General features: G+C 48.2%; 1 protein-coding gene across 1 annotated transcript in view; it reads left to right on the top strand.

The window, feature by feature from the left end:
* The first annotated feature begins 7,324 nt into the window (after nucleotides 1-7,324).
* Nucleotides 7,325-13,851, top strand: part of ARHGAP35 (Rho GTPase activating protein 35) — a 125,450-nt gene continuing 118,923 nt past the window's right edge. Inside the window, exon 1 of the mRNA XM_044257044.1 lies at nucleotides 7,325-7,425. The gene's annotated coding sequence lies outside the window, so the exon portion shown is untranslated. The remainder of the gene's footprint in view (nucleotides 7,426-13,851) is intronic.

The raw sequence follows: 13,851 nt of genomic DNA, 5'->3' as shown, positions 1-13,851 counted from the left end.
ATTTATTTATTTGACAGAGAGAAAGATCACAAGTAGGCAGAGGGGCAGCCAGAGAGAGGTGGGGGAAGCAGGCTTCCTGTTGAGCAGGGAGCCCCATACGGGGCTCCATCCCAGGACCAACATGACCTGAGCTGAAGGCAGAGACTTTAGCCCACTGAGCCACCCATCCCAGGACCCTGGGAACATGACCTGAGCTGAAGGCAGAGGCTTAACCCACTGAGCCATCCAAGGGCTCCAATAAATAGAATCTTAAAGAGAGAGAGAGAGAGAGTGCAAAGACAACCCACAGAATGGAAGAAAATATTTGTAGAGCATCTATTTGATAAGGGATTGATATCTAGAATATATGAAGAACTCCTACCACTCCACAACAACAAACCTCAATTCAAAAATGGGCAAAGGACCTGAATGGACATTTCTCCGAAGAAGATATACAAATGGCGAATAAGCATAGGAAAATATGCTCAACATCACTAGTCTTCAGGAAAATGCAAATGATAGTCCCAATGAGATACCACTTCACAACTTTTAGGATGACTATGATCAAAGAAAACAAGCACAAAAAGCAATAACAAGTGTTGGCAAGGATGTGGGAAAACTGGAACCCTTGTACATTTCTGGTGGGAATGGAAAATGGTACTGCCACTGTGGAAAACAGTTTGGTGGTTCCACAAAAAGTTAAATGCAGAATTGCTACATGATACAGCAATTTTATGTCTAAGTATATATTACAAGTAACTGAAAACAGAGATTCAAATATGTGTATACCAGTGTTCCTAGCAACATCATTCACAATAGCCAAAACCCATAATGTCCCATAACAGAAGAATGGATAACAAGATGTAATATATACAATGGTACATTATTCAACCTTAAAGAAGAATCAAATTTGGATTCATGCTACAACATGAATGAAACTTGAAAACATGATGCAAGGTGAAATAAACCAGACATGAAGGAATAAATGTATGCTTTCACTTGGGCTTTTTAAAGGTTTTATGTATTTATTTGTCAGAGAGAGAGAGAGAGCTCCTGCAGGGGGAACAGCAGGCAGAGGGAGAAGCAGGCTCCTCACTGAGCAAAGAGCCCAATGTGGAACTCAATCCCAGGACCCTGGGATCATGACCTGTGCTAAAGGCAGACGCATAACTGGCAGAGCCACCCAGGCCTTCCTGTATGATTTCACTTAAGGGAGGCCCCTAGAACAGGCAAATTCATAGAACTAAGAAGAAGAATGCGGGTTACCAGGGGCTGGAGGCAGAAAGGGGAGTTACTGTTTAATGGATACTGAGTTGTAGCTTGTGTATAATTAATAAGGTCTGAAAACAATGTTGTGAATGTACTCAGTCCCACTGAAATGTACATCTAAAAATGGTTAAGTGGAGGGGGACCTGGATCGCTCAGTAGGTTAAGCATAGGAAAATATGCTCAACATCACTAGTCTTCAGGAAAATGCAAATTATAGTCCCAATGAGATAACACTGCTCTTGGCTTCAGCTCGGGTCTTGATCTTGGGGTCTTTGGATCAGGCCCCATGTTGGGCTCCAGATCTTGGCTTCAGCTCGGGTCATGATCTTGGGGTCTTTGGATCAGGCCCCACGTTGGGCTCCAAGCTCAGTGAGGAAGCTGCTTCAGATTCTCTCTCTCCCTCTCCCTTTGCTCCTACCCTCCCCTCCACTCGCAGTCTCTACCTCTCTCTAAAATAAATAAGTAAAATATATTTAAAAATATATAATTAAATAAAAAATAAAATACTTAAAAATGGTTAAGTGGGGGTGGGGTGCCTGGGTGGCTCAGTGGGTTAAAGCCTCTGCCTTCAGCTCAGGTCATGATCCCAGGGTCCTGGGATCGAGCCCCACATCAGGCTCTCTGTTCAGCGGGGAGTCTGCCTCCTCACCCTGCCGCCTGCCTCTCTGCCTACTTGTGATATCTATCAAATAAATAAATAAAATCTAAAAAAAATGGTTAAGTGGTACATTCTATGTTATTTATATTTACCACCATGAAAATGTTACGTGATTTATATATATATAAAAAAGCCTTCACAATTCAGTTGTAGCTATCACCAGTATAGCGTTTACTATGTTCCAGGCACTTTTTCTAAGCGATTCACTTATTGAAACCTCAAAACAACCCTGTGAGTTAGGTATTAATATTATCAACCCCATTTTAAAGATGAGGAAATTGAGGTACAGAGAAGTTGAGTAACTTGCCCAAGGTCACACAGCTATTGTAAATGGTGAAGTTGAGATTCGAGATCAGGCATTCTGGCTCCAATGTCAACGCCTCAAGCCACTATGCTATGCTGCATTCATGTGAATGTATAGAGATGTCTGGTAGAAAACAGATTTGTGGAGAGGTAAGTGGGATGGGGTCGGATACTCCATGGAGACTGAATTTTATCTAGAGTATCTTAATTTCTTGCAAGGACAAGAAATTCATATAGTATTGCATAATTTAAAATAAGTAAAGAAAATAATATATGGCAGGGGGAAAATGGGCAAAAGGCTTGAATAGCACTTCACAAAAAGTGCTGTTCAGATGGCTTGTATAACCATGGAAAGATGCTCAACCCCAGGAATCACTGGGAAAAGACAAAGGATATAGCTATGCAATCATTAGAATGGCCAACATTAAATTAAAAAGATGGGAAAGGGGGGGGCGCCTGGGTGGCTCAGTGGATTAAAGCCTCTGCCTTCAGCTCAGGTCATGATCTCAGGGTCCTGGGATCGAGCCCAGCATCAGCCCCTCTGCTCAGCAGGGAGCCTCTTCCCTTCCTCTCTCTCTGCTTGCCTCTCTGCCTACTTGTGGTTTCTGTCTGTCAAATAAATAAATAAATAAAATCTTTAAAAAAAAGATGGAAAAGGGGAAGCAGTTGAAATTCTTACACATAACTTTTGGGATGGAACTTGGTACATTTTCTTTGGGAAAGGTGAACACATGCGCCCTCAGTGACCAGCAGTTTCACTCAGGTACATAGCTAGCAGAAACGAATACATATGTTTACCAAAAGGCATATTTATTTAAGTATTTGTTTATTTATTTTAGAGAGAGAGTGAGTGAACACTAGCAGGAGGGGCAAAAGGAGAGGAAGAGAGAATCTCAAGCAAACTCCACGCTGAGTGAGGAATAGACTGGGGGTTCAATCTCATGAGATCATGACCCTGAGATCATGACCTGAGCCCAAACCAAGAGCCAGACACTTAACCATCTGCACCACCCAGGCACCCCACCAACCCCACCAAAAGACGTATTCTTTTTTTTTATTTTTATTTTTTAGATTTTATTTATTTATTAGACACAGAGAGAGAGAGATCACAAGTAGGCAGAGAGGCAGGCAGAGAGAGGGGGAAGCAGGCTCCCTGATGAGCAGAGAGGCTGATGCGGGGCTTGATCCCAGGACCCTGAGATCATGACCTGAGCTGAAGGCAGAGGCTTAACCCACTGAGCCAGGCAGGCGCCCCCCAAAGACATATTCTAGATTGTCATAGCAGCACTATTCATAATAGCCCCCAAATGGAAATTACCCAGATGCTCACCGACAATAGAATGGATAAATACACTGTATTTCAATGGAATACTACACAGCATTAAGAACAAACGACCTATAGATACACCCAGCAACGTGGGTGAATCTGACAGTGTTGATTCAAAGAGGCCCCTTGTTGTAAATTTCATTTATATGCAGTGTAAAAACGGGGAAAACTCATCAACAGCCATAGATATCAGGGTAGAGGTTTTTGTCGTGGGGGGGAGGGGAGTGACTGGACGGGTTCCGGGGGATGGGCTTCGGAGAGGTGGTCACATTCTTTTTATTTGGGTGCAGGTTAAAGGGGGTGTGTCTCTCTGAATTATTAATCGAGCTGTCTACTTGTGATTTGTGTATTTCTTGGTATCCGCGTTATAGTTCCATTTCCAAATTCTATGAAAATCTCATCATCCATCCTTCCATCAGCTTTCCTAGTGCGTGCCCACTACGTATCAGCCACTGGCCGGGCCACGGGATCCCGCGGTGAATCCAAGCATCCCCGCCTCCCCTTCCTTCCTCGCGATTGGCTACCCTTCCGACCAATGGCGGAAGGTTCACCGCTCCCTGACATCCCCGCGGCATCAGCAAGACGCTCTTTCCCCAGTTCGGTTTGTAGGAGGCGCTATGAGCTCATTGACTTCTGCAAGAGAGCAGACCTGGTCTCCACCCTATGATTCTTTGAAGCTCTGAGGAATGTAGAGAGAATTTGCTCCAGCACATTCCCCCTCTTTGCAAAACTCTTCTGTGGATTTTTCTGGCTGTGCCTCTCTCCGATCAGGGTCCAGAACCCCCGACCCTCATACCACCCTGCCTCTCTGGCTGATGTGACGTCCAGTCCTCGGGGCCTTTCGGGGTGATGCTTGGGAAATCTTGATATTGGCTGGGGCCAGCAGTCTGCACTTCTCTCTGTCAGCTAATTGTTTACTAGGTTGTTTATTTATCCTGGAGTGGAGGCTAGCCGGGTGTGCGGGGGCGGCTGCCCCCAGGGAAGCCTGTTTCCTGTGGTTGGCTTGCTCAGCTAACACCAGCCCTCCAGCGCACTGGAAAAAATTGCAGAGCTGGGAAGGCGCTCCTTGATAGTTCCGACTGTTCGTTCAGTCAAGGAAAACACTGCATGAGCCCCTTCCTAGTGCCTTGACCTGTACTGGACACATCAACAGTGGCTGAGACAGCCTTGACCCTGCCCTTTCGGGGTTCACGGTCCGGTGGGAGAGAAAGACCCATCACTAGACAGGGACAGCTCAGAGTGGTCAGGGATTGGCTGGAGGACCCAAAGGGGCTCTGGGAGGGTAGAGGGAGCGCCTGACCAAGACTGTTAGGTTAAGAGGGCCTTCTGGATGAGGGGCCCTGTGAGCTAGCATCTGAAAGAGGGGTAAGAATTAGTCATTAGACACGGATTGTATCTTTTCAGCCATCCCTGTTGTTTAGCATTGGGTTCATTCATTTATTCATTAACGAGTATTTATTGTGGGCCTTTTGCTGGACTGAAGAAATAGCCAGAGTCCCTGCCTTCAAAGGGCTTTCGCATAACATGGTGATACCAGTACAGAACTTCGGGACCTGGTGGAGTGTTATGAAGAAGCAGTTTGTGTGTAGTCATCAGACCCCCACTGTTGGGTTCAATTTCCAATCTGCCACTAACTAGCTGTGTAACCTCCCTGTGCTTTAGTTTAGCAGAACCATAACAGCTGTAACCTACTCATAAGATGCTGAGGATTAATGTTAAATTAATGTTTAAAGTGTTATAGAATGTCGCCTAGCATAAAGTATGGTTTTCATCAAATAAGGAGTCAGACCAAATCTGGGAGGTCACTCTGAGGAAGTGGTGTTAAGCTGAGACTCACAGGACTAGGTAGAGTCGACAGACTCCAAAAGACAGGGAGAAGGTTCAGAGTGAAGCCTTTGTTCTTTATTGTGGGTGTTGGTAGTTCATAATCTTTCCAAGAATTGAATGACCTTGGAGTTATAAAGACATATTAATTTGAGGTGGGGAATATGGTATTCCCTTAACTGATGCAAAAATCATTTATAAACCAAGGTTTGCGGTGACAGCCTAAAGAAAACCTGGGCCATGCACTTGGTTTGGCTCACAGTAAACTTAAAACTTAAAAAACAACAAAAAACAGTCACAGACATCTAAAAATCAGATTATATGCATAAAAAAATGCTGAGTTAAAAAAGTCAAGGGAGAGGACTCTGATCAGTAACCAAAAAACCTTTATTTAATGGATTTTTCAAACTTGAGGGCAGGAGGGGCACCTGGATGGCTCAGTCCGTGGAGCATGTCACTGTTGATCTCGGGTTGTGAGTTCTAGCCTGATATTGGCTGTAGAGATTTAAAAAATAATAATAATAAAATAAAAATAAAATAAAGCTTAGCACTTTACAAATATATCTTATTTAATTCTCTCAGCAACCCTGCGAGGGAGGTACAATTATTATTCCATTTCGTGGATCAAAAGACTAAGGAAAGAAACGCAAAATGTAATAGGAAACAGCCCTTCTTCATGCATTCCGTAAATATTGACTCAGTGCCCAGAACGCTCATCTTCCACTATGCATACTTCCGGAGGGGTCCCAGAGGAACCCCTCCTCAGTTTCCAACTCAAGGGTTACGGCAGTGCCTCTTTCCATCACTGTTTCCCCTGTACGAGCCGGAACGGACATTTGATTTGCAGTCATTTGCACCATGCTGACTTGGAGGTCAGGGCTGCACGCAGAAGCAGACCCTTGTCCGTCTCCCGGGCTCCGGGCGATCACAGAACCCAGAGCAAAGCGCATCAAGTGGCGCGTTGCGCTTGCAGATTTTCTTCACTGCCGAGGGAAAGAGCACGCGCTCCCTAGCCCTGCCCCTTCTTCCGGAACGACAAATTGCCAGGCTTGGATTGGGCTGAGGCGGGCCACGCCTCCTTGTGTTCCCCAATCAACTCCTTCGCTGGGTGTTCTTCCTTCTCCCCAGCCCCTCCCCACCGCCCCACGTTACGTCGCTCCTACTCGCCGCCTCCGTTATCCCAGGGGCTGAGGCTCGCGCGGCTAACCCACCTTCCCTCGCGTCCTATTGGCTGGTCAGGTCCCGCGCGAGCGGGATCGCGCCCTTCGCCCCCGCCCCCCAAACCGGGCAATGCCTCTCCCCTCCCGCTTTCTCCACGAGCTCCCGCAAGGAGGGGATCGGCTGCTCCTGGCGCGCGCAAGGGTGCGCGCTACTCCCGCGGGCCACGCCCTCCGCCTCGCGCCAGGCAGTCTGTCCCGCGCACGCGCACTTGCTCACAGCATTCCCTCTGCCCGGTCGCAGGCTGCTTGGTGCTGTCTCGCGCCGCAGCCACCGCGGTAGCGGCATTTCTTTGAGGCGTACGCGCATGATGGCCTCCGCGCCCGTTCCCAGCCAGTGGCCGTGGTAGTGGCACCGAGCCCCTTGGGCGTGTAGACACCCTCGCTTCGTCTCCTGCTTGGCGCCGGTTATCCCCTCGAGGCGCGCGCCCAGGGGCCGTTATCCTCCTGCAACGGTCTGCACGCCACGCACGCGCAGTAGCGAGGAGCGCGCGCGCACGGGAGCGGCGGCCGCAGGAAGGAGGTGCCGCCGTCGCCATTGCGAAGGAGGGAGGGAGCGAGCGAGCGAGGCTGGTCCGCCCTCCCCCTGGTTCCCGCCCCTCCCCCCTTCCCCTCCCCGCCCCCCCGCCCCGAGGGAGAGCCGCGGCGCGGCGGGAGGAGGAGGTGGAGGAGGTGGAGGAGGCGGAGGAGGGAGCCCGCGAGGGAGGGTCCGCCCGGCCCCCCGCCGCCGGAGCCGCCGCCGCCGCCTCAGCCGCCGCTGGACGAGGAGCAGCAGAACATGGCGCCGGGGCCGCCGTCGCCGCTGCTGGGATCCTGGAGGCCGGAGCCGCGCTGAGGGCGCCCAGCTGGTGAGTGCGCGAGCTCGCGGGCCCCGGCGGCGAGGCCGGGCGCCGCCCCGCTGCGGGGTCCAAGGGGAGGCGGGGACGGCGGGGCCCGGAGCCCGCGAACAATGGAGGAGCCGGAGGGGGAGGGGAGGGAGCGGCCCCCCAGCCCCCCGGGCGCCGCCGGTCCCGCTGCTTCGCGCTGCGGCCCGGCCCGCGGGGCCCGCCCGCTCTTCGGACCTGTCCCTGCTCGCCCCAGCCTTGCTGTCCCCGCGTCTGCCCCCACCTTCCGACCCATTTGAGATCTCGGTGTCTGCCTCGGCCACCCCCTCCTCACTTAAGCCACTCTGCTCCCAAATCTGCGCCTCCCCTTTCCGTCTTCCGCCCCTCTGTAATGCCCTTCGCTCCTCCTGGACGCTGCAGTGCTCTTGGGACCCACCTCCTCAGTGACCCTTTTGCATCCCTTAATTTTGGACTTTCACTTTGAGAATCGTGACCCGCCTGCCCCCTCTTCGATTCCACTCTCACCACCCTCTGGATCTGTACCCGTCTTTGACCCGTCTACTGTGATCCGTCCTCTGTTTGCACCCCCAGGAACTGTCCCTTTAGGACCCGTGGTTCCACCTCCTTGGAGATCCATCGGAGACCTTGTTCATCTTGGCACTGCTGCTCCTAGGTCTTCTCCTTGAACTTAATTCCGCCTCCCTTTTGGGCTCTACTGCCCACTCGCGGAACCTGGTGCACCCCCGAGATGCCTCTAAGCTCTGCGACCCTTCCATGCCTCTCAGTTCAGTCTCCTGCTCCCTCTCACACTTCGGTTGCACCATGCTCACCTCCTCCCCTTCTCAGATCTTGCTCCCATTTACCATTCAGACTTTTTTCTCTTCCAGACCTTTCTGTATACCCGATCTGTCCTTTGCCCAATCTCAGATCCTCTGTGCCCCCTAACCTGCTGGTTTTTCTTCCGTGAAGAGCCTCTCCCTACAACTCCCCCGACCCTGGAGCTCTCATTTCTGCCATTCACTTCTCTGACCTCTGTAACTCAGCCTGTCCGCAGCCTCAGTGCTGCCCTGCAGGCCCCAGTTCTGCCCAGTAGTTCTCCTTGCGGTTTCCTCTCCTCTCCACCTCCTCATTGGCACTGTTGAGCTGTCTCATTCATTCGCTCCCGCTTTCTTTGACCTGTTTCCCCTTCAGTTCTCTGCTTGAGACCTGCTGCCAGCCTCTTCTTTGCTCTAAGTCTTCTCCTCTCTGTTTTGCCTTCCTTAGACTTGCCCTTTACCTCTCAAATCTTTGCTAAGTTCTCTGATCTATCGTCCCCTTTACTTCCCATTTCGCTGCATCTCATAGACCTGCCCCAAATCCTTTTTGCACCTGCTCTTACCATTTGTTCAGCTCTGCCCCATCGGCTCTAACGTTTTTCTCCCAGCTCTGCCCCTTTTGGAGCTGTCCACTTGCCCACCTATCTTTTTGTCCCATTTTAACTTTACTATTGCTGTTCCCTGTTTGAGTGGTTCTCTTTAATCCTGGTCATCACGTAATTCCATCCCACCTGTATTCTCTCTCAATTCTAAGTTTTCCACCTGACCTCCTCCCCCACCATTTTGATTCAGCCCTCAACCTCCACTCTTTCCTTCCTTGTATTTTTTCTCCCTCCTTTGTCCTACCTTTTACCTCCTTTTTTGAGTTCTCTTTTTCCTAGTTCTACCTAGTAGTAGAGATATCTTCTCAACCATTCCTTCCTTTCACTGGCTGCCCCCCCATCCATCCCCCCAGAGCCATCTCAGTTCTTGGATAGATTCTCCCTCCTTTTGATACCCAAGTCCCAACTCTGTTCATCATTGATTTGTTTCCTCACCTTTTCTTTCCCTTTGTATCCTGCCAGTCGCCTTCTCTTCCCATTAGGTTCCTGTCAGGATTGCTTCTCCTTGCTCCCCAGCCTTGACCCGCCCATTCCCACCGAGTGCTTCCCCTCTTCAGGCTCGTCTTCCTCTAGCCTCCAGTCCCCAGCTTTGGAGGGGAAGGGGCTGGGTTGGGCCTCGAACTCTCTAGGCTCTGGTTTAGATTGCAGATTCACTCGGAACCCTGACCCTCAGGGTTTTATCCCCAGGGATCTTGAGGTCTCGGTAAATATGTGGGGGTGGTTGGCTGGTTCCTGCTCTCTGGAGTCTGGGATTGTTGCCCCCATTTTCCCAACTTCTACCGAGGTCAGTGATGGTGAGGGAGAAGGGCTCTTTCTACTGCCCCCCCCCTTTTTTCCCTCTCATTCCCATCTTGTTCCCCAGCCCCTTCAGATCTCTGGGCTTTGCAGCTTTGTGACGTTTGGAACAGGAGAGTGCAGCTGCTCATAGGTCTTTCTTCTCTTTCTCACTTTCCCTCCCTCCTCTGAGCTAATGTAAAGAGACAGTTTTATTCTCGCCCCCCCCCCCTCCCCAGCCAACACCGCTTGGGAGAACTTAGAAGTGTGCCCTTTTTGGCCCCCCCCCCCCCCCCCCCCCCCCCCCCCCCCCGCCAACGATGGTCTCATTTTTGTTTTACCTCTGGCTGGGGAAGTGCTAGTTCTCAAGTTCTCCCCAATCCCTCAGGGGTTATAGCCCCATTTGGTGTTTACTGTTCTGGGGCTGCAGAAGCTGCAGTCTTGCCTTCTTCCCTAATGGCCTCTGGTTTTCAGTGTGACCTTTGGGAGGGTGGGCTTATTTCTTTTCACCTCTGCCCCAGGAAGGCTCCAGCTTCCTGGTCTTCAAAACGATTAGGGCCCGAGTTTGGAAAGCCCATTGCGGTTGTTTGTTGAAAGAGAGAGTGCCAAGTGTCACTCAGATTTCTGCCCTCTGGTGCTGCAGGCGCTCCCAGCCACAGGAGCTGAATGCCTCTGGGCAGATCCATGCTGGGGGGCAGGGGGCTCTTTGGTGTACTAGGAGTATGTGGGTGGGCCCTGACCTTCCCCAAGCCTTGTGAGTGACCTGATTTGGCTGAGTGAGGAAAGAGTGCCAGGGACGGGCTGATACGAAAGGATTTTTGGTCGTCTTATCTGAGAAGTATACCTTAGCTACCTTTCCTGAAGCTATTTCTTCAGTGATCTTATGTTGGGGGTGGGGTTTAGGAAATCTATTCAGAGAAAGAGGTGGTTTTTTTGGTTTCTTTTTGTTTTTTTTTTTTTTAAACAGAAAAGTCATCTAACCATTTTCTGTCCTTAACTTGGAAGAGGGAAACTCGCAGGCTCTAGGTTTATTTATTTTATTTCTTAAGTAAATCAAAAGCCTGATTTTTTTTCCCCCCTGTGGCCTAGGGCAATTGCATATTAAAGCAGCCATCCAGCTGTGAAGGAGCATTTACTGGAAGGACTTTATTTCTTAACTGAGCTATGATCAAACTTTGTTTACTTCAGCACTTATTTAGAAATAGTTCTGTGTGAATATTTGAAATAAAAAGCATCCACTGTTATCTGCAGAATTGGACCATTGAATCATCAAATGTTAGGGTATTTGTCTATGATACAGTAAGGGGGCCTAAATCATAGATCCATGTGGTTCATTTAGCTTCTGAATTCTTAGCACTTTAAATTTTCTGACAAGCAGAGTCTGGTAATTTTAATTATCTATAGCATGTATCTTCAACATTATTATTATTAATTTTTTTCCGCCATTATTGATTTACAGAATTTGGGTTCATCTTTCTGTTGGTTTCCATTCATTTTTGAATTTTGGTCTTGTGAATCATGATTCAGTCTCTGAATTTATTTTAGCGTTTATGTTTTCCATGTTGATATAAATAGTTGCTTTTTATTCTTAATGGGGAAGTGATGGCTAATTAAGAATAAGATAATTGGGGCGCCAGGGTGGCTCAGTTGGTTAAAGCCTCTGCCTTCAGCTCAGGTCATGATCCCAGGGTCCTGGGATCGAGCCCCACATCAGGCCCTCTGCTCAGTGGGGAGCCTGCTTCCTCCTCTCTCTCTGCCTGCCTCTCTGCCTACTTGTGATCTTTGTCTGTCAACTAAATCAATAAAATCTAAAAAAAAAAAAAAGATAACTGTGTATGTAATTCTGCTTAAATTTGTGTTTTAGAGTTTTAACATCACTGGCAGCACAGAAAGTTTTTGCATGGCCAAAGCCTAAGTTTACATAATAGGAAGAGAGGAGACAGAACAACAAAGGGGTGATTTTTCTTCCTAAACTGGTAACTGATGTTAAAAAGATTGTCGCGTTTCTCTGATGGCTGCAGAGCCTCCAACCTCAGTGTCATCATTTGCTTTCATGATGGAATTGGGTGCTACCAAAATCTGAGGTGGTAGCCTTGGCCTTTTGGAACCCTTAATATGCCAGTGGGGGTGGGGTTGGAGCAGGATATGGCAGTATATGACTGTTTTCTTTCTTTCTTTTTTTTTTTAAATTTTTATTTATCTGACAGAGATCACAAGTAGGCAGAGAGGCAGGCAGAGAGAGAGAGGGGGAAGCAGGCTCCCCACCAAGCAGAGAGCCGGATGCAGGGCTGGATCCCAGGACCCCTGGATCATGACCTGAGCCGAAGGCAGAGGCTTAATCCACTGAGCCACCCAGGTGCCCCAGATGACTGTTTTCTATGTAGTAACAGGTCTTCAAGGGTCCTGCAGTGCCTAGAAAATCTCTGTAATACTAGTGTGATCAAAGTTCTTCACTTCTTTTTTTTTAAGATTTTATTTCTTTATTTGACAGAGAGAGATAGAGAGATCACAAGTAGGCAGAGAGGCAGGCAGAGAGAGAGAGAGGGAGAAGCAGGCTCCCCACAGAGCAGAGAGCTCAACGTGGGACTTGATTCCAGGATCACTACCTGAGCTGAGCCAAAGGCAGAGGCCCAACCCACTGAGGCACCCAGCCGCCCCCCCCTTTTTTTAACACTATTCTTTTGACCATGTACCCCTTCTTTTTGCTTGGCATGATGAAGGCCAAAGCATTTAGGACAGTGAAAAAAAAAATCAGAAAGAGTCATTCTTCTTGATACGAGTTACACGGAAGTTGTTGTCTGTGTGCAGATCCATGGACCTGATGGTAACTTTTGGCAAAGGACAGCCTAGGAGGAGTGAGGGTTTCACCGCTGACTATAAACTACAGCTTCATGGATGTTTCTGCAGTTTCTGTGTGGTGGGGAGACACCACAGTTCAGTACATTTGGGAGACTGACACAGTGCGAGTGGTTGTCTATCCATCTCCCTCTAGTATCTTCTGCTTTCACATCTTCAGTTTGTGGGGGCCTTCTGAGAGGTTAGTTAAGCTTCCTGCAGGGCCTGCCTTCCTGTGATCTTGTATAATTATTGTCATTCACCAGCTGGGTGTCTTAATTTACCCAGTCAGTGTGACATTTTATTGACCGTCTAGTCCAGTTGTTTAAAATTTATTTTTCACACTAGATGAAATACATATCTTGGAGATTCTTTACTTGAAGAGGGAAGATGACTAGCAGAAATTCCTTGGATTTAGAGCAGCACAACTTGAAAATCTGTGCCTAGTCTAGCCTCTTGATTTACAGATGGGAAAATGAACTTGCACAGGGCATGGTAACAGGTTTCCTGTCACAACTGAAGGAATATTGGAAATACATGCAGAAGATCTTCTGGTCTAGGCCTTAACCTAATTAGTGGGAACCTTGAACAAATCACTTCACCTTTCTGGGTTTCACATTCCTGGTCTGAAATCGAGTGTGCTGTCCAGCTCTGGTTGTAGATTCTTGTCCTGGACCACATAGCAAGTTAGAGCTGGGACTGTGTGTGACTGGACTCCTGGTCCTACTCTTAACCCCTCCATCCCCCCTCTCCCAGCATCAAATCCTGTAGGTCAGAACCAGGGGTAAGGGCTCCTTCTCTGGGAGATGGGATAAAATGAACCGGATTGCCTTTGTTGTATATGTCTTTCAAACATAAACACTGTCTCTTTTTCAACCATTCATGTGAAAATTAGTTTATAATTTTGGGGGAAAGGGACATCCAGATTGTATTCACTACATAACTAAAACCATACACTTCTTTTAAAAGCAATATGGAATCTTTCAAGCTGAGTCATTGTTGACCTAGGCTCTCAAACAGCAGCGTCTGAATAGCACTTGAATTGCTGGTATTAAGAAATGCAAACAAATCATTCATGTTCATCTTCCTGAAAGTTTATTTCTATTTAATTTTTGATACAGTGCTTTAATGAGGTTTTGTCTATGAAGAATTCTTGAAAATAACTTTTGGCATCTGTCAGTCTGATTTTCATTTATTTGCTTCCATGGTGTTAAGATGCACCATTAAGTTGATATATTAGCAGAGAACCAGGTACTTTCAGCCATGAACCATCATCACAGGAAAGTAATATTTACTTTAGTTGAGAGTAGCCAGACTTGCCAATCTCCTTCATCTTCCTTTATTGAAATGAGCATTTTTGTTTTATGAAATTTGTGGCAGTTGTGACTGTTGCATTATGCATCTGTGGTATTTCATACCTTTTT

The sequence above is a fragment of the Neovison vison genome, chromosome 7 (genome assembly GCF_020171115.1).
Source record: "Neovison vison isolate M4711 chromosome 7, ASM_NN_V1, whole genome shotgun sequence".
Classification (NCBI taxonomy): Eukaryota; Metazoa; Chordata; class Mammalia; order Carnivora; family Mustelidae; genus Neogale; species Neogale vison.
This window is presented reverse-complemented; position numbering and strand designations above follow the sequence as displayed.